Consider the following 20,164-nt stretch of genomic DNA (forward strand, 5'->3'; position numbering starts at 1 on the left):
TCCACCAGCTGCTCAAATGGGAGATGATGGCCTTTTGAAAAGTGATCTCTCAAAGTTAGTATCAAGCTACCCATCCAGACCTGCAATTCGATGGCAATAAAGACCCCCGGGTAAGTTGACCAGAGAAAGGTTTGAGGGATATATTGGAGAACCACGGGAGAGGCAATGCATCGGGCCATACACACACGGGCTACTGCCAATTGTATGTGTCATGGTGACAGGGGAAACACCTTTGGAAGAAGCAAGCCACACATCATTGTTATCGGCAAGTACCCCTGTTCGGTGCAGGCCTCTCCTACTTAGGGTCCCACATTCAATTGACACAGACATTAAAGCTGGGCAGCTAGATAGTACTCTTCCAGTGAGTAGGTGCTCAACACTCCACTGTCCATGGGGATCTGCAACTTGGCCAGAGCAACCCAGTGTTGCCCAATATGAAGGTGCTAAGAAGGGTGTCCAAGTCCTTAAAGAAGGAGTGCAGTGGAGCTAATGCCAAGTGTATAAAGAAGTCCAGAAGCGGGGGGGGGGGGTAGTATTATCATTTTCGCAAGGTCTATCTTGCCTATGGGGGCCAGGGGAAGGGACTGCAAGAAGTGCATTTGTGTCCTGATTCTCACTAGAGCTTTGCAGAGATTCTTCTCATAGAGGTCTGTGTGGTTGTGAAAGAGATAGATTCCTAGGTATCAGGTCACCTGTGTGTGCCAATAAAGGCTAGCCCCCCAGTGCACCTCTCATGGCTGTAATTTTGAGCTTAGGGGATGGACTGCTATTTCGTCCAATTGACATGGAGCCCAGCTGCTAAGTGACAGTCTGCCCAGAGGGGCGGCGGGTCAGTTGTTACATCACATAAATCCAATAGCACCTCGTCTGTGTAGCGGGACGCAGTGTGACCTGTCCACGAGCGAGATGCCCCACACCTGACCCTCCTCATGCAGACGTAAGTACGAAGGACAACAGGGAGAGTGGGCAGCCCTGCCTTGTCCCACGACCGACTGGGAAGGGGGCCAAGGTGTAGCAGCCCAGGTGGATCCGGGAGATGGGCTTTTAGTACAAGAGCTGAGTGTAGGCCAGGAGATTAGGTCCAATTCCCATGCAGGTGAGGACAGTGAAGAGATATTGCCAGGTTAGTGTCAAATACCTTTTCCAGGTCCAGGGTGAGTCAGGCCACCGGCAGAAACCGTCCCCTGACCTGATCCTCCACGTGGAACATGTGGGGAGGATTGAGGCAGTAGGAGTTGGGACCTATCTAAGGTGAAGTCGAGGACGCAGTTGGAATTGCCTCCCAAGCCTATGTTAGAGTGATTTTGTGGGCTTGTGCGGCAGAGAGAGTGTCCCAAAATGGCCCTTGCTTTGTACCAGGGAGCGTAAATGCTCCCTATGAGGATAGGCCTGCCATCAAGACGGGCCTCAAGAAGCACAAAGCCATGTTCTGTATCTAGAGTCATTATTGTTTCCTGAAACGGAGCTCCAGGGGAGCCCATATCAGGGCACCTCATGCAGAGGCAGAGTATGTGGTAACGTAGATGGAGCCCCTCCAATGCCTACACAGGCGACCCAGCTCCCCACCATGATGTGGGTCTTTTGAAGTAGGGCTATTTGTGCTTGCTGATTTTTAAAGTATGAATAAACTGCAATAGCACTTCCTAGCTGTGTGCATGCCCTGGACATTCAGGGTAAGGCAGCAGATTTTAGTCAAGGGAACCACGATATTGTGGTAGTGTTGCATGTGGCGCGGGGAGGGGGAAGGACATTCAGTGAGGGTGTTGCTCCAGTGTGCCACAACGCCTCTATTGATGGAGTTTTGGGGGCCTGTCCACCTGTACGGAATGTGAATGCGGGGAAAGGTACACTGGGGTGCTGTGTCAATCTGGGGTTGTTAAGGTTCCAACATTCTTAGCATATCACAAAGGGTGATATGTCCAAACTAATCATAGTTTGCAAGCTCTATTGTTACATGGGAATGTGGCTACATGTTGGGGTGTAATGAAACAGCTTAGTTGGCTTGTGTGTGTGTGTATAGCTGATTGTATTGCCATCGACATGGGGTGCAGACAGTGGGAATTTTGGATGCCAGGGTCTAGCACAGAGGAGACCTGGTAAGTGGGAGATGCTTGGTGAGTTGAGTTGGGGGGCAGAGGGCATGAGGAATAGGGCTGGTGGCATGCTGGATCCAAATGTTAGGAATAGAGGAAGGCGATTACCGTGGAATTAGAATTAATGTTTAATTGCTATACTGATTCATACAAACCACATTCATGGGTCAGCCGTGGTGGGAAATAGGAGGCCCCATCGTTCAGATCAAATGGTCCGCTGTTTGTGGTGTCACCACGGGTGGGGTCTGTGAGTCCTTCTGAGAGTTGTCAGACTGGTGGGGGGTGTTGTCATCAGACGAGAAAATGTGTGGGCCTTTTTCATTGTCCTTTATAGTGGTGGTGGTGTTCAGATCTGATGCAGCCTGTAGAGCTCGCCTGCGGTCCACAGTGATCTATTTGAGGTCGGGAAGCCAGTTGAGGACCCTCGAGATGTGGTTGTCACCTGTGGTTTGCCTGTCCCTGGCTGTGTGGCCTAGGGGGCCTGATGCGGGGCCAGTACAAGCATGGGCTGGCTACACATGGTGCTGGTCAGCCCATTCCCAGGCATCTGTACTGTCTGTGAAAAAGATTGTGGAGCCATCTGGTAATTATTTTGAGGCGGGCTTGAAATAGAAGTGAGCCCTGTACTCCCAGTTGGTGGAGGTGCAGTTTGACTTCTAGGAAGGAGGATCCCTGGTGTTGAACTGTACAGGCATAGTCCAGCAAAAACATGAATGCTTTGTCCTCCACTCTGAGTGAGCCTGAGTGCCTGGCTGCTCAAAGGATAGCATCACAGTCCTTGAAGTGGAAAGGTTTTGCCAACATGGGACAAGGAGGAGCTTCTGGTGGTATACTTGGGGCTAGAACTCGATGAGCCCTTTCCAGGGGAAAAGAATAGGGTGAGTTCAGATGGTTGGGTGAAAGACTTGAACCAGAACTCAAGGTAAGCAAGGGGGTCTCGGCCCTCGTTCCCCTTGAAGCCCTAGGATGTGAATGTTGATCTTGTGGGAGTGGCCGTCTAAGTCATCTGCCCTATCTTCAAGCTGTTGAACTCCGGACCGCAGGTCTCGGATCACGGATTGATTGTCTGTTGCCAGGGGCTGGAGGACGGCAAGGGTTTTTTCGATTTCAGATACTGTGTCTGCCAGCTTGTGTTGATTGACTTGCAGAAGGCGATGGTCCACAGTCATGGAGCCGAATCTGGCCTCCATGGAAAATTGGGATTGCTCAATCACTGCTAGGACCTATTCAATTTATCTGATGTGAAAAATGGTGATGTGCTGTCCAATTGTGGAGTGTCTGGGACCATGGAGGGCAAGTGCACCAATGTTGGTGAAGGGGCTGTGGTGGCAGAACATAATCTGCCCATACCTGATACCAGTATCTGGTCAGTGGTGGTCAGCAGGGTATTCTGTGCAGGGAAAGAAGGTCTGTCACAGCTATGAGTGGGCCTCCAATGCTTACCCCGACAGTGGCACCAATGCAAGTAGGCCTTGGCATGAGGGGAGAGAAGTGCCACTGGTTGCAGTGATACAACTGGGAGAGCCCCTATGGAGAACCAGTAGTGTGAAGGACCCTGAATAGTGTGTAGAGGCATTGGAACCCTGCATGATGTGGTAAGTTCTTGCAGTAGACGTGATGCAGGGGTCCTTGCTCAAGTGTGCTGTGTGCTTTGTGAGGAGCGGGAGGGAATCTCCAGAGGCCACCCCTCGAAGAGGACCAGTCCTATCAGTAACTGTGCGCCCTGAAGTCACAGGTTCACCAGAGGTCGCAGGGAGATGCTGTGGGGGTTGCTGGATGGTCTGGGGGCAACTCTTGTATTTAATGACTCAGGGTTAGCAACAGGGAGATCAGGCACTGAGGTAGCGAGTAGCAGGCCAGTAGGCACCGAATGACTCACCAGGACATGGGAGTGCTGCACAGCACCATGTGTAGACACACTGAGTCTCTTCATGGCCCCCGAAAGCCCAACAGAACAAGACTGTCCCAGGCAGCTCCAGATGCAGGCTTAATTCAGGGAAGCTCAAGTCAGGGGATGGGCTGTGATGAGCTGCGCTGACTCTGTGAGGATGGCGCCATTAGAGGGATAAGTTGCAAGGGCAGGACCACTCTAATTCGGCACGAACCTCTCTGCTGGATTTTCTCTCTGCCAGCTCCGGGAGGGTCACCAGGACTCGAATAACCCTCCAGCACTGTGGGCATCTACCCGAGGCTCAGGGAGGCTGCACAGCCAGGCCCACTCCCACACACCTTAATTATGGCATCAATGGTGGGAAAGCTGTGTCAGGGCCTTCAGTCCACGAATGTGGTCCCAGGGGCTGCCATTCTGCACAGCCCTCCCAGCCCGACTACCCAGGTGTATCAGGGAACTCACCAGAGGGGTCCCCGTCTGGTCCCTAGGTCACCAAAGCTCTATTCCGCTGCCCTGATGTGATGAGGAAGCACAGGCAAAGGTCAGAAGGGCTCCATCTGCCACCGCTGCAAGGGTTTCCATGCAAGGCAAGCCGAGGCCGTGTGTAGCCAGTAGCCAGGATAAGGGCAGAAATATCACCCGTACAGGCAGCACATGATGAGGCCCCATCCCGGACTTGTCAGACCACACTCAGGAGGCCAAAGGTGCCTGTCTGCAACCAGGATATCAAGCTTGCTGCGTGGATTGTTGTCAATGCAGTGGGTCGGAGCACTTAGGTATTGCATCCACCATCTTGGCTGGCTTCTTAGTGTAACGTTATGATTATTGTATTTGTGCTTTGATGCTGTGAAGGCTACACAGTGAATTGATTAAATATGTACATATATGTGTAATTCATGTAGGAATGAAGTAATAATACACACAGGATGTTCTGAGCTTTTCTCAATTTATTATTATAAGTTTTTACACCTCAGTACTGTTTTTAGTTCTCCCATGCCAATTCTCTATTGGCTGTTGTTTCCTCTTCACTGCTCTCTTGCCTCTGTTTCCTTCAGCATGTCTTAGAACGTCTAGGCTTCACCTTAGCAGTCTCACGACACACTGGCAGGTATCCTTGGTTAAGCCTACAAAGATAAAAGTCTTCTCAGTATTGCAGTGTTTATTATGCTACTTGTTGTGCTCCCCACTCCCTCAGACTGACAATATCAGGTTCTCTTCACCCTGGGGAGTGTGTACTCTTTACCCTGCTGAGTGTGTAGTTTCCCTCCTCCTTTCCTCCTATGGTTGTGATCCTCACCACCACAAGCGCATTACTTGTAAATATGGCACTTGCCTGTACCCATGACTCTCGTCTAGGGTCATGGTGATTGGGCCCTCTGAGTTTTTATCCCTTATGGGGCTGTTGAGATGTACAGCAGGGTCTTCCGAGGTCAGAGCTGTAGTCATCAGGATGACTGCTGCGGTGTTTCTGCGGCGAGTCAGCTGGGTGGTGTTCACCACTTCCCGGGACCTCCAACATGCTCTCCTCCCAGTAGCGCTGCTCCTGGGGCTCTCCAATTTCATATATCTCTCTGTCTTCCCAGGCCATAGTCTTCCTTCTGAGTCACTTCTCTCAGGATTCTCTCTCTGCCACCGGTCATCTTACTGAGGTGTTATATCCGCATTGCTCTGGAAGACTAGATCATCTCCCTGCCTTCTGTCAAGGAGCATGTCGGAGTCCTCGCCTAGCTCCTGAGGCTCCTTAAAATATGAAATGACCATCTTCTGCAATATTTTCTACAAAATTACAAAAACTATTTTTTCTCCTTTGACATTTTTCTAGTTGACGTATAACTAAGCGTGAAGTAGCATTAATCTTATAGCACTATATGTTTAATAGACTGCTTGACTTAAATGGTAAAGAAGTTGTCTTTTTTTAAGCAGTTACAGTGCATGTAAATAAATTGTGTAGGAGGTCTCCCCTATGATTATACTACAGGTAGCTTTTATAACATAACAGTCTTCTTGTCTCTACATGTTATTAGCAGTGAAGTTATGAGTAAATAACTTGCCTAGAAAAATTACTTTGGGTTGAATCTATAGTGAATTATAAATGTTATAGTCTGCAGAAAATTAGAAATATGACATACAAAAGTGGTTGTTTGGGGATGGGAGGGAGGTCAAAAAAAAAAAAAACATACAAACATACATAGTTAGAAAAGAACAAGCACACAATCTGCCTAAAAGGAAAACTTAAAAAAGCATCAACATCCATTGTTAGTCATTACAAACACCAATCATAATAGTGCATTGACATTCGTTTCCAATTATAAATCTTTAATATTTCCAACAATGAGGCACCAACCTGAAAGAGTGAGATCTATAAAAATATTATTCCTGGAAATTGGAATACTGGTTGAGGGGGGTGAAACCCTCCTGAAGTAGCAGCCACAATCTCTGCAGAGTGAAACACAAGCAAACCCCAAATTAAGATGTGCTCAACCCTCTGATAGCTTGTCACAAAATCAGTCAAGCTTAGGTTAGAGGCAAGGTCTAAAGTACTTATGCAGCACTTTAAACAGTAATAAAGTGAAAATAGAACACAAGAAAACTTCCACACCATTTCAGAAAAATTCCAAGACCAAAATTACACAAATCCAAACAGTAGAACCAGAGATACGCAATTTGAAAGATTTAAGTGAAAATAGTGCCTAAAATCACAAAACACTAACTGGTTATCTGGTCACACTGGACCAAAATAAAGTCACAAGTTCAGGCCAACTGTGATGGGGCGCAGGCCAGATACAGACCAAGTCAAGTCAGCTGAATAAAGTACCTTAAATCCTAGTTTCCGAGGGTTGCGAGATTCCGCATCGAGGAAGCATTGCACAGTGGCAGTTCCGAGAGAGCTGTAGGGCTGCAATGCGGAATCCTGTGTCATCATCGAGGATGCCATTGAGGAGGAACCTGCTGTACGATGGCCTGCATCAAGGATACTACATGCAGTCGCAGTTCAGAGGAAGCTGCGGGCTGTGATGTGAAGTCATGCGTCAGTATTGAGATGCCATCATGAGGAATTTGTGATGCAAAAGCCTGTATCGAGGATACGTCACACAGCTGCGGTTCCAAGGAAGCCACAGGCTGTGATGTGAGGTTCTGCCTTGGGGATCCATTGCACAGCAGTGGTTCTGAGGTGGCTGTGAGTAGTTGTGTTGCTCTGTGTCAGTTGTACTCACAAGACTACAGTTGGGCTGGCAGAGATGCTTCAGTCCCACTTTTAAGGGTCCATGACTGGGGTGGCAACACTAGGGGATAGGACTCACAGCATACAGAGTCAAGGTGCTGAATGCAAGGTGGTTGGAGCCTTTTCTGTCCCTGAGACTCTGATCAGGAGGCCATCCAACTAGCCCTTGGAGCCATTTTGGTGGTCCTGGGTTCAAAGTGCAGGTTTGGTCCTTCTCATCCATGCAGCAGGGCATTAGGGCAGCAGAGTAACAGTGCTTCTTACAGCCCTTCTGTGTCTCTGAGGGTCCATCATTTACACCTAGTGCCCACTTTCAACTAGGAGAAGGTTCTAGAGTTTCCACCTACAGAGGTTTCTGGAATTTCCTGCCTCTCTGCCCTGTCCCCACCTTGTCTGAGGGAAAAAAGACTAGTGTCAAACCCTTTGTGAGAGAGCTCAGACAGAGGCGTTGATATGTGTAAGTGTGGTAGGTGGCAGCTTCTACCCCTCATCTAGTCAGAGATAGCCCATCCTGCCAAAATCTATTCTAACCCTCGGCGGCCAACTACGCTACACTCGCGTAGTTTGCGTAGTTTGTGCTACTTCGCGCTACGTGAATTGCACATAGAACAATGCAAAAACGCGTAGCGTAGTTGGCATTTTTTGCTCACTCGCTGTCCTCAACGTCAAGTTGGCGACCGCGAGCAAGCAAAATGACATCCCGGCGAGACTTTTTCCTCGTTCGTGATCAGCAACATCAAGTTGGCGATCATGAGCGTGGAAAATAAACCTCCCGGCGAGATTCTCTATGCGGGGAGGTCAGGTTTCTCATTACGAGTGGTTGTGTATGCTCGCGACCGCTCGCAATGAGAAACTACCAGTCCGCGTTGAGAAATCTGCCGCTCGAGTAAAAATCTACTCGAGCGGCAGAAAACAACAGCTTGCACTGTGCGAGATGCCGTTTTCAATGATGGCACAGTGCAGACAAGCATCCGGCACTGTGCAATCATCCCGAACAGCGCACTACGCAGTTCGCGTAGTGCTACGCGTATCTCACGTAGTGCAAAGTGCACTTCGCGTAGCTACGCATAGCGCTACTACGCAAACTACGCCCAGGGCTAACAAGCTGCAGGCACAAATTCGTTAGGACAAGAAAATGCCAACTTTCTAAAAGTGTCAATTTCAGAATTCAAAGAATCACACTCCCCAGAGTTATAAAAATTCACAAATAATAACTTTGGGCAGTTTAGCTTAGATACTTCTACAATCAAACAATTAACAGAATCCATCTTAAGCCTTTTTAAGAACCCCATTAAATTCAGTGAAAAGAGGAACATAAGCCCACCCTTAGCTCTACCCGCTGGAGCTTGACAAGCAGGTAAGAAAAAAGAACTAAAGCCGTCCAACCAAAAATTATCCCCCCTATCCCAAGTCTCCTGGAGAGCGATTATATCAAATGTTTTAATAAAATTTAGCCAATTTGGGTCATCTCTTTTTGTTCTTAGACCTGCAATATTCCAACTCATGATTCTACAATTAGTGGGGTTTTCTCCCCCAATATCAGCCCTAACCAAGATATTGGGACTTAAAACAGGTGGACAAACCTCAGCACCAATATCACCACCAACAGATTTATTAGAACTTAATGCTGTTAAGTAATCTTCTTTCTCCTCTAATCAGTCGTTCATATCCAACCCACAAAGTGGGGCAAATCTGTTTAAGAAGGGTAAGCCTACCTCATTAGGTGGTAACAATAGCCCAGGAAATTTGGGCGAGATATCTCCCCCTCCAGCTAGACTTACAGGGCCTGGGGCAAAACATATATTACGCGACTGGCCCAACAAGAACTGATGAGAGCTTTTAACCCCTGTCCTGACTGGAGCGCAATTTGCGCTTACAGGTGGGTAAAAGTAACCCAGTGGTAAGGCCCTTATACCTCCTCCATATACCTCAGTAGCGTCCCAAAATAACCTGTCGACTGTATTCCATTTAATAAAGTTAATAATTATACAATCACCAGGAATTTGTTTGTGTCGATAACCGACCCAAGACACCTGTCTAGCCATTATAATATGGTCAGATATATTGGGTTGACCCGTACAATAATTGTCACACCAACATTTTGATTTACGCATCAAACCCTCTGTGAATTTGTTATCGGATACTATAAGAGGAGGGACCCCAACTAAAACCGCAACCAAAGGGGTAGCTTCTGGGGGGAGATCAATCCTACTATCACTCAAGATTTTATAATTCTCATGATAGACAGGATTCACCCTAGGAGCTTCAGATAATTCCCTAGATTGCGAGGTATCAGAACAGGAACCAATGTTAGAAAATTTTACTGCCCTTAAATTCAAATAATTGGGATCTTCAAGCCCACCACCCAAGTTCGACTTTGCTCCCCCCCCCCGAAAGAGTCAACAGATGAGGTCCTTGAATTTTCCCTCGCATAGTGGTCCCGGTTACTTCTAAGGATATAGAAGTAGGTAGTGGGTCTGAGTTCACAACAACTTCCGAAGGGCACATTTTATCCCTCAAACATGAATCCACAAAAGTATCTAGATGCTCAAATTTTTTCTTTAGGTCAGCCACACAAGAATTCATGATGTCAATGACATCTTTGGCTATAGCAGTCAATATGGATTCAAATCGATTATTAAATATATCCTCAATAAGGGTCCGCAATGTCAATTGGATATTCTCATCAACCCCCGGTACCATCTTAGGAATACTGTTTTTACAACCCTTGAGCCGCTTTGTTACTTTTTTGTTAGTACGTTTAACCCCAATGGACCCCTCAATAGACACTCTTTGAGACCTCTCATCTATCAGTGTGGAAGCCCCCAATCTTACGTCTACATCACCTGGGGCTACAATGTCAGGGAAGAAAGTTTCACTCCTCATTATCGGGCTCCTAATCAGGACCACCGGTTCCAAAGTTACAGGGGTAGGCGACTCCATTACCCTAGAATTAGTCACCTTGCCAAAATCCTCACTTACACCCAGGCCCAATTCCAATCTCTTTGTTTAAAGCGCCCACAGCTGAGGTCAAATATGATATTATAGATGGAGATTTTCTGGGGATTTTAGCTTTTAATCCCCCCTGATCTTGGTTGCCCAGGTGTTTGCGCTTACCCATTTTTACACGTTGGAGGGATGGCCCAGCCTCTTACGGCCTCTGACGGGCATGGACTAAGCCCGCACGCGTCCCGCGCTGTGGGAGTGCCTTGCTGTTGCTGCTTTTAAGGGCCTCTGGCGCCCTCAAATGACATCCTCCACTGGTGCCGCGCACTGCCCCCCGGGAGAGGAAGACTTCTTTGTCTAGCCGTTCCCCTCACGGCGGTATAGCCTAAAATCACCCTGCCGCTCCCCTCTCGGCAAAGGCAGCGTGGGGGGCGGGGGAATAGAGCAAGGTAGGGGGAAGATGAATGCAGCGGGTGCAGTGAGTGAAGATCAGCCGTTCCCCTCACGGCGTAGATAATTCAAAAATGTGCGCGTCCCGCGCTGCGGGAGTGCCTTGCTGCTTTTAAGGGCCTCTGGCGCCCTCTAATGACACCCTCCACTGGTGCCGCGCACTGCCCCCTGGGAGAGGAAGTCTTCTTTGTCTAGCCGTTCCCCTCAAGGCGGTATAGCTAAAAATCACCCTGCCGCTCCCCTTTCGGCAATGGCAGCGTCGGTGGCGGGGGAATGGAGCACGGTAGGGGGAAGATGAATGCAGCAGGTGCAGTGAGTGAAGATCAGCTGTTCCCCTCACAGCGTAAATAATTCAAAAATTAGCACGTCCCGTGCTGCGGGAGTGCCTTGCTGCTTTTAAGGGCCTCTGGCGCCCTCTAATGACACCCTCCACTGTTGCCATGCACTGCCCCCCTGGGAGAGGAAATCTTCTTTGTCTAGCCGTTCCCATCACGGCGGTATAGCCGAAAATCACCCTGCCGCTCCCCTCTCGGCAATGGCAGCGTCGGTGGCGGGGGAATGGAGCAAGGTAGGGGGAAGATAAATGCAGCGGGTGCAGTGAGTGAAGATCATCCGTTCACCTCACGGCGTAGATAATTAAAAAATTAGCACATAGTTAAAAACGACTTTAAGAGTTTTCCACTACTAGGACATGTACATTCTAAAAGTACATGTCCAAGTTTCTAAACACACTGCACACTGTACTATGGGCTGTGCAGGACCTACCGCAAGGGTAACTTAAATGTATATAAAAGGAATTTTTGGCCTGGCAAGAGGTCAATATGGCAGTTTAAAGCTGGACATACAGGCTGCAATAGCAAGGCCTGAGACACGTTTGAAAGACTACTTAAGTGGGTGGCACACTAGTAGCATTTAATTTACAGGCCCTGTGTAAATATAGTGCCACTTTTCTCGGGACTTACAAGTAATTTAAATGTGCCATTTATGTGAAAGACAATTTTACTATGTTTCAAGGAGAAAGCTCAAGAATGTTTGCACTGGTTAACAGTGTCAAGTGAACTAAGTCCTAAAAACAAACAAAACATTGGTTCAGAAAAGAAGATTGTGATGACAAACAATTTGGAAATGACCATGCAGAAAGGACCAAATCCCAAATAAAAAGTCAATTTCATTTAAATTGCAATCACTTCATTCCCCACCTCTCATTGTAAAGTTTAACCTCTACTGTATTCCTGATGGAGCCCCATAAAAATTACAAGCGCTGAAATAAATTCACAGTTTTGAAATCCTTGCACTGTTAAAGGCTCTCAGGAATCTACTACTATATTACCTGTCAAATTAAAAGGAAACTTGATAGGCAGAAACATTGATTGAATTTGGAAATCATCTGCAAAATAGGCATGTGCATCTGATTTAGAGTTTTGTGAATGAGTAGTCTGTCACAATAGTGACGGATTTCCCATCTACCATTTCAGACGTGCATGAGGATATAATGCACTTGCAAAAAAGAAGATGGGATGGATTTGACATTTGTGATGGATATCCCAATGACATTAATACAAGTGCATGAGGATATTCCGCACTTTTATTAAAATGGGAGGGATATGAGTCATGTTTGTAATGGAGTACCCATAAACCAAACTCATCAGATCCTAAGTTATTTAAACTTGTGTCCCTTACCTCCACCTAAAAATATAAAGACCGTCAAGACTCTAGGAAACATAGAGCACTTCAAACCATGATGTTCTTTGTAACAGCACCACCCTAAAAGATCAGCCCTGCATTGTGTTTTGCAACTGTTTGAGTTTTAAAACAAATAGCATACATTTGTTCACTACTGGGACAAATAAAACACACATGAATAAAGTCACTTTACTTTTATTTGAATCTTTATTCCATGTGGTGAGATATGTGAGGACAGTGAAACTAATTATGTGAAAAAATATACACAAAATCCAAATTACAAAAGTCTTAATTAGGCCTGCAGAGAATTTTTGATTCCTCCAGAGAAATCAGATAAATTTGGTAATTCCGAGTTACTCTTGGAGAACAGAGTTACTGATAAATCCCACCTCTCCACCAGCGGAATTAGTTGGCAGATGTGTCAAGCGTTTGTGCGTTCGCAAACGGGCAGATTCGCAGATTGTTTTTCCGATATAGCAAACCTAAGTTTGCGATTCGGTAACCTGTTACCGAATAGCAAAATGGGTTTGCAATTCGGAATTAGGAAGGGGCGTGTTTAGGGCGTCCCGTCCTTATACCGAATCACATCAGTATGTATGAATGTTTTGTTGGGGTGGGCGTGGCCTGGCGTTCGGCAGGATGGTCGCACAGTATTGTTGCTCTGCCGGCCGCCGATCAAAATCCTGCAAGAATTCTGCTTCTACCGGGCCATCTTCTGCGGTATTTCGTGAGGAATTACTGCGGGAACTGAGGGCAATTCAGAGGTGGTTTGTCCCCGGAATCAAGGCTTCAGAGGATGCGGTATTAACAACAATGTACCCTGGACCTGAGAAAATGGCGGCTGCATGAACGAGACAAACGCATCTTACGAGCTCCCTAACGGCGCCCGAGGAGTGCGTTTTGCCATTTAATGCCGGTCGGAGGGCGGCGGGAGAGGAGCTATCTACAGCAGCGGCTCAGGGTGAGAGTGCGGTGCTGCTGGGAGCCTGCACCGGGTGGCAAAGCGGGTGCACGTAAAGCACACACAGCGCGACCGGGAGTCTGCACTACGTGAGCGGCCAGCACCGGCCCTGCAGATAGGCCGCATATAGGCCGGGTTCGGAGACGGACACGCCAACTGTGGAGCCCACCCGGGCGGGAAGGCAGTGTTGACAGGACCACCCCCTGGTATAATCCCTGCTCTCTGATCTCGGTGCGAGCATATGCCCCATATTAAGTGCACTGTGCTGCATAGACTCTGCTGGGAACCTCTATGGTCCCATCATAAGAGATGAACAGGAAAGGCACCGATACCAGACTGTACGGTGGACAGAAGCCAAACGTAAAAAGCGCGCGGGGCTGCCCAACAGCAGAGGGGACTGAGCTGTGTCTAACCTGTACCACGGCAGGATCTGGGGGCACACCGCATTAGTGCTGGAAGGATTGGTTGCTCTTCACTCTGCACGGCCTCTTGACCATGTGCCCCCCTGATGATTTAAGGGCTGGACCACTGTGATAGGAACTCTAGGCCTTATAACTGAAGTGGACATTCTCGGAGACAAAGGTTGCCGCCCTGCGCTGCTGCAGAAACGCTACACTCCACGAGGGCTTCTTATCATAGCATTACGTCTCCTGGGCCCAACATCTACCCAACCTGCATTCAGATGCTGAACATCCCGGTCCCCTGAGGAGTAAGATACGCAGCCAATAGTCTTCTGGTTTGTGCTTTAAGTGCGCATCCGCCGCCACGAAACTTGCGGCATTGTATTCTACCTGTGTAGGGCCTCCCAGCTGGGGTATACACGATGGGGAAACCGGAAAAAAACCATCCACGGCTCACGTTTGAATTGCGGAAAGGTGGTAAGTCCACCCATAATGCGGCGTTGGATTCTGAGCTAGATGCGACATCCCAGGCCCCCACAGCACTCGAAAAATCACTGTCTGCCATCCAGGCCAGCTTGCAGGCCATAGATGGCAAGATCGAAGTCCTTAATGAGAGACTGGACCATTTTTCAGCAAAATTGGATAGGCAGGCGGTGCGACTTGGAGAAGCCGAGCAGCGCATTTCTGACACTGAAGATGGACTGCAGTATGTTGTCACGAAAACGCCTGACATCACGAAACTGCTTGCTGTTATCCAGGCAAAGAATGAAGATATTGAAGCGTGGTCCCGGCGAAATAACGTGCGTGTTTTGGGCCTTCCGGAATCCACCAATGTGGGGTGCTTAGAAGACTACATGGAGACGCTGCTGCGGGACGTATGTGGCACCTAGAACTTCTCAACCATGTTCGCTGTGAAGCGGGCTCATCGATCCTTGGCGGCGTGCCCTCCTCCTGGCACTCCTCCACGACCAATCATTGCCAGGCTGTTAAATTTTAGAGATCGTAATACTGTGCTGCGCATCACATGCCAAAAAGGCACGACTAACTATCTGGGTAATGTTCTCTCATTCTATCCGGACTTTACGGCGACAGTACAGGCAGCCCGGAAGGAATTACAAAATGTGAAGAAACTACTAATGTAAGAACAGATCCCGTACGCGATGCTCTATCCAGCGCGGCTGCGAATAGGAGAGACAGATGGCGCCAAGATCTAAGCCAACCCTAAGCAGACCATGGACTATGCTAGATCACTGCGCCGGCAGCGTAGTTCTCCAGCCCACACATCGGATGTTGACCACTGAGTAGTAAGGGGCTTTGAGCCGACTGAATGCATTTTGGATGTTTTTATTTGTGTGTGCAAAGGCAGTGCCCAGAGTCGCGCTACATTTTTCTATGGTTATGTTTACAGTATATACTGTCTTCAAACGACCTATCCAGAGTGAGACACCCCTCAGATATTTAGTGTACTACTGTGGCCATGACTGCTAGTATATCAATGTTACCAGCTGGGGCAGTATAGGCTTCTTCAGTCATGTGGTTGATGGATTGGGATATACCTAATAGTGTGTTTCTGAAATTACAGGTTTATATATATACTTGATGCCCTGCACCATATCCCTTAACACGGACCCGGTGGATTGGCTACGGATAGGAGGGTAAAATAGATTATCGTCGGCCCCCTTCCACCTAGATCTGAGAGTGGACTTCGCCGCCGCGACCCCTCAATGGGCATTCCCCATTTGACATGGGATAAGATGTTGTTGCTCTTGGGTTGGTATTTCCATGAGGGTCTTGTCTTTGGCAAATTGGGGTTGCTGAAGTGGGTGGGGTGTGTGCTGGGCAGGTTTGGTTTACTATATTGGCGGTACCTGGATTGGAATTGCAATGATACCTGCATTGTATGTAGATATATGTGCATGTTCTGTATAATATCACGCCATATCAGTCGCCTTGCTTCTCTAAATGTATAACTTGGAATGTCCGTGCATTAAATAACCCAAAGAAGATTAGACAAGTACTAGCACAGCTGGATAGACACGCTGTGAAGATCGCTCTTTTACAGGAGACCCACCTGAGCAAATACACAGAGGACAAGGTGGCGTGCAGATGGACAGCCTATCGGTTGGCCTCATCATATTCTACCTACTCAAGGGGTGTCCTTATTCTTATTTAAAAGGGAGTACCGTTCTAATCTATACATAACTGCGTAGATACAGAGGGCTGATGGGCAATGGTGCAGGGAAAGCTGGGAATGGCGCTGGTGATAGTGGTGAACATGTATGGTTCTGTTGTAGCCTTTTCTGCACATGCTTAATATACTGTGCACTTGGCCCGAGTCGGCGATACTTTGGGGAGGTGTCCTGAATACCCATCTCAATCCTTTAGTGGATAAATCTAATCCAGCAGGTGCACGAACTCAAAAGGTGGCACAATGTGTAAGGGACGCCATGGAAGAAATGGGGCTGGTGGACATGTGGCGACTGCATAATGAGGGAGTGCTGGAGGATACACACATAACTCCTGTGTTTAACAGCTGGTCACGTTTAGATTACTGGCTGCTGAATGATGAGGCCAATGGGTGGGTGGAAAACGTTTACACGCTCCCACATACATTGTCTGACCACAACCCTGTTGTCCTTGATATACACATTCCCACTAACCCGAACCGCCCCTTCACGTGGAGGTTTAGGGCAGAGGCTTTGTTAGATCCGATTTATAATGAAACTGTTCGAAAGGCCATTGCACAATATTTTGAATTAAATGTGGGCTCTGTGGACAGTCAGGCGACTCTATGGGAAGCCTTCAAGGTGACGATTAGAGGGGTGTGTATAAGTACCTCAGCGGGGATTCTTAAGGACCTTAGAGGCCAGTTGCCAAGATAGAGAGAAGATTAGGGGAGCTTGAGAAACAATACCAGCGAGCTCCGACCACGGCTATATTGGCGCAAATCCAAGAGCAACTGGAGGAATATAGGGCATTAGCAGATACAGAAGTGAGGTATCTATCTAAACGACATGTGGCCCGAGCTTACGGGGAGGGGGTGAGGCCGGGTAGGAATCTAGCTGGAAAATTGCGCTGTAGTAATGACAATCCCCCAATTGACCACATTATTGACTGTAACGGTACGGCACACTACTCTCCTCATGCTATAGTGGAACAATTCCAGAGGTTTTATTCAGATATCTATGCCACACGTGGCGGCATGGATGATGCAGCGATGAATGACTACCTAGAAGACACGGCCTGTGCATGACTCTCCGACACCTACAGAGAATATCTAAGTCAGTCCATTGATGAGGCCGATGTCAGAGAAGCTATTCTCTCTCTTTCCAACAATAAAGCTCCAGGACCGGATGGCCTTATGGCGGAGTTTTACAGGGCCTATGCGGACCTCCTCATACCATACTTACTAGAGATGTATGCGGAAGCTCATGAATCAGGGATTCTCCCTCCTTCCTTGCGCCAGGCCCTCATTATTACTCTCCTTAAGAAAGGTAAGTCTCACACACACTGTGACTCATATCGTACACTCTCACTGATTAATTTGGATGCAAAAATCTTAGCAAAAATTCTGGCCACTAAAATACAGCCTTTAATGCCACTCTTGGTGCTCCCCCTATCAATCTGGCTTTATTCCGGAATGCTCTACTTCCCACAACTTGCGCACCATCTTTGCCATGTTTCATGTGCTTAACCCTGACCTGTCGGCTGTTGCAGTTCTGTTGGACGCTGCAAAAGCGTTCGACTCTATAGAGTGGAAATATATGATGTATATTTTACACAGAATGGGATTTCCCTTAATTTTGACGCGCTGGATACAGGTTCTCTACACGGACGCCTCAGTGAGAGTTCGAGTTGGCGGCCTCACATCAGAACCATTTCAGATAGAACGCAGTACCAGACAGGGCTGTCCCCTGTCCCCCCTTCTTTTTGCCCTTGTATTGGAGCCTTTATCGTGTAAAATTAGGGCAGCATAGGGATGCTGCCCTAAATTTTAATCTACGGCCGGTCGGGATTTCCCTATATGCGGACGCTATGGTCCTTTTTGTTCGTGAACCCCAGCGTTATCTATCCCAGATTATACGAGAATATATTAAATTTGGCCTCTTTTCAGGTCTACAAATAAATTGGGCAAAATCTGTCATCATCCCTCTAACGCTAGCTACGGCCCCACCCCAAGTGGAGTACCCACTGGTATGGTCAGAAGAACCGGTCAAGTACCTCAGGGTATGGGTGCATCGAGACCCTGAGGTGGTGGTCAAGGTGAATTATGGTCAGGCTTATAACACCTTAGGGCAGCAGGTTGACCGGTGGGCCCGCCTGCCGTTGTCCTTGGCAGATCGTATAGCTGTAATAAAGATGGTCATCCTCCCTAAGTATCTGTATCTTTTTTGCAATATTCCAATCCCACTGACAAATCTTTTTTTTGAACGGTACAAACTCAATTATTGAGGTTAGTATGGGGGAATAAGCAACCTAGAATTAGCTGGCTTACTTTAACGCTGACTTATGAGAAGGGAGGGTTCACTGCTCCAGACTTCTATGTGTATTACCTATGTGCGCAGGCGCAGTATGCATACTACTGGTTTAAATCTCATGACTATATCCCACATGTGGCTGTGGAAGACGGAGACGCTCACCCTGTGCCTTTGAGGAGTGTCATCACACATACTCATAGACAAACGCCCAGGACGGAGATCAACACCATAGACACCACTGTCAAGGCCTGGCAAGCGATTGGCAGGCGGGCACACAAGCTCCCCTTGTACGCGTCGGCACTGCCTCTTGAGGGGCATGCGGCAATATCCATGGCATGTGAACCTGGGCCTATAACTGCTCTCAGGGAGGCTGGAGTCACACATATGAGTGATCTCTACATTGGGGGAACGTACATCACGGAGGACGACTTACATTACATCCAAAATCCCACCCCGCTATTTCAGTATACCTGCTATAGATTGAAGCGGTCGGTGAGGGACCATTATACTACTTTTCCTGATGAGCCGGAACCACTTAAGGCCCTACAATCCTTGATAGTAGCCCCAACGAGGAAGAAGCTGATCACTAAGTTATACAAAGCGGTTCAGGGGGACACAGTCCATAGACCAGACAGGAGTCTGGAGCGATGGAACGCTATACTGACTCTCCCGATCACTGATAGGGACTGGGAACAGATTTGTGCGCTGACTGGCCGGTTGACCTCCAACAGTAATCTGAGAATCATTCACTTTAAGTTTTTGTAGCAAGTGTACTATACTCCTGTGAAGTTACACAAAATGGGCCTAAGAGACTCCGACACTTGCAGGAGATGTCGCCAGGGTGGTGCTGACTTCTTTCATCTTGCATGGCAGTGTGCTCCGGTATTCAAGTATTGGAAACTGTTGTTACTATTATACATACTATGATGGGACAGGTTTTGCAATGCACGCCACTGGAGTGCCTCCTGGGCTATGTCCCCAAAATCAAGGCTGCTGTGGGAAGGTTTGTGAGAGTGGCCCTCTTACTTGCAAGGAGGCGAGTGTTATTTACATGGGAAAGCAAACTGGTTCCAAAAGCTGATAGGTGGATAAAAGACATGATATATTGCTGAGACCAGCTGGAATTATATGCTGAGGAACAGTCATCAACTTCCAGACCCACAGATATCTGGACACCTCTGAGAGAATATTTATTGGCTCAAAATGATATAGATGCTGTCTGCTCTTAAAAAATGAAAAGAAAACTTTACATTTTTCGCATTGTGAAAATCTTGTTTTTCTTTAAGGAAAACGGGCTGCTTTACAAAAAAAAAGATTGTCAACTTAGGTCTAAAATCCATCTGCAATATTTCTTAATATAAAATATGCCCGCAAAGGCTTTCTTGAACATATGTCATGGTTTGCAGTCTTTGGATTACATTACTCTGTGGTAAATAAGAGAGTGTGCTGGAGATGAGGAACAGCCAGTGATGTTCTAGTTCAGAGATAATCTGATTCACTGTTGGTGTTCAGTGATATTTTACCTTGAAACATTTTGAATCTATAGTGCTGAACTGCAGCATATAATGTTCCAAATTCAACATAGAGCTGCATTTCAACATGAAAGAACTAAATTGCGGCCTTAACTGTGACTATTTTTATGGATTTTGTGCCAAGCACTTTGTTCACTGGGGTTTCTCAGAAAATGAGAAAAAAATTATCTGTTCTATTACATAAACCACTTCCAATTGTGGTCTCTTGGTTATATATACAAGCTGTAAAGACCTGAATCCACCAGAATCTGAAAGATGACCGGGCACCCTGTTACAAATAAAATGTATTCTCTTACTGAAAACACAATCTAAGCAGTGGCGGCTTGTCCATAAGTCTGCTAGGACATTGCTACACTACTTTGAGGCAAAACCCACTCTGAAAATAAGAGTTTTAATCAGTGTTTTATTTGTAGGAAACATCAAAACGTATATTTGTATGTGCGTAATACTGCAGGAGGTGGGCCCTGTCACTGTAGTTACTTGCACTGTCACATAGCTTTGGGTGA

Source organism: Triturus cristatus, chromosome 6, assembly GCF_964204655.1.
Source record: "Triturus cristatus chromosome 6, aTriCri1.1, whole genome shotgun sequence".
Taxonomy (NCBI): Eukaryota; Metazoa; Chordata; class Amphibia; order Caudata; family Salamandridae; genus Triturus; species Triturus cristatus.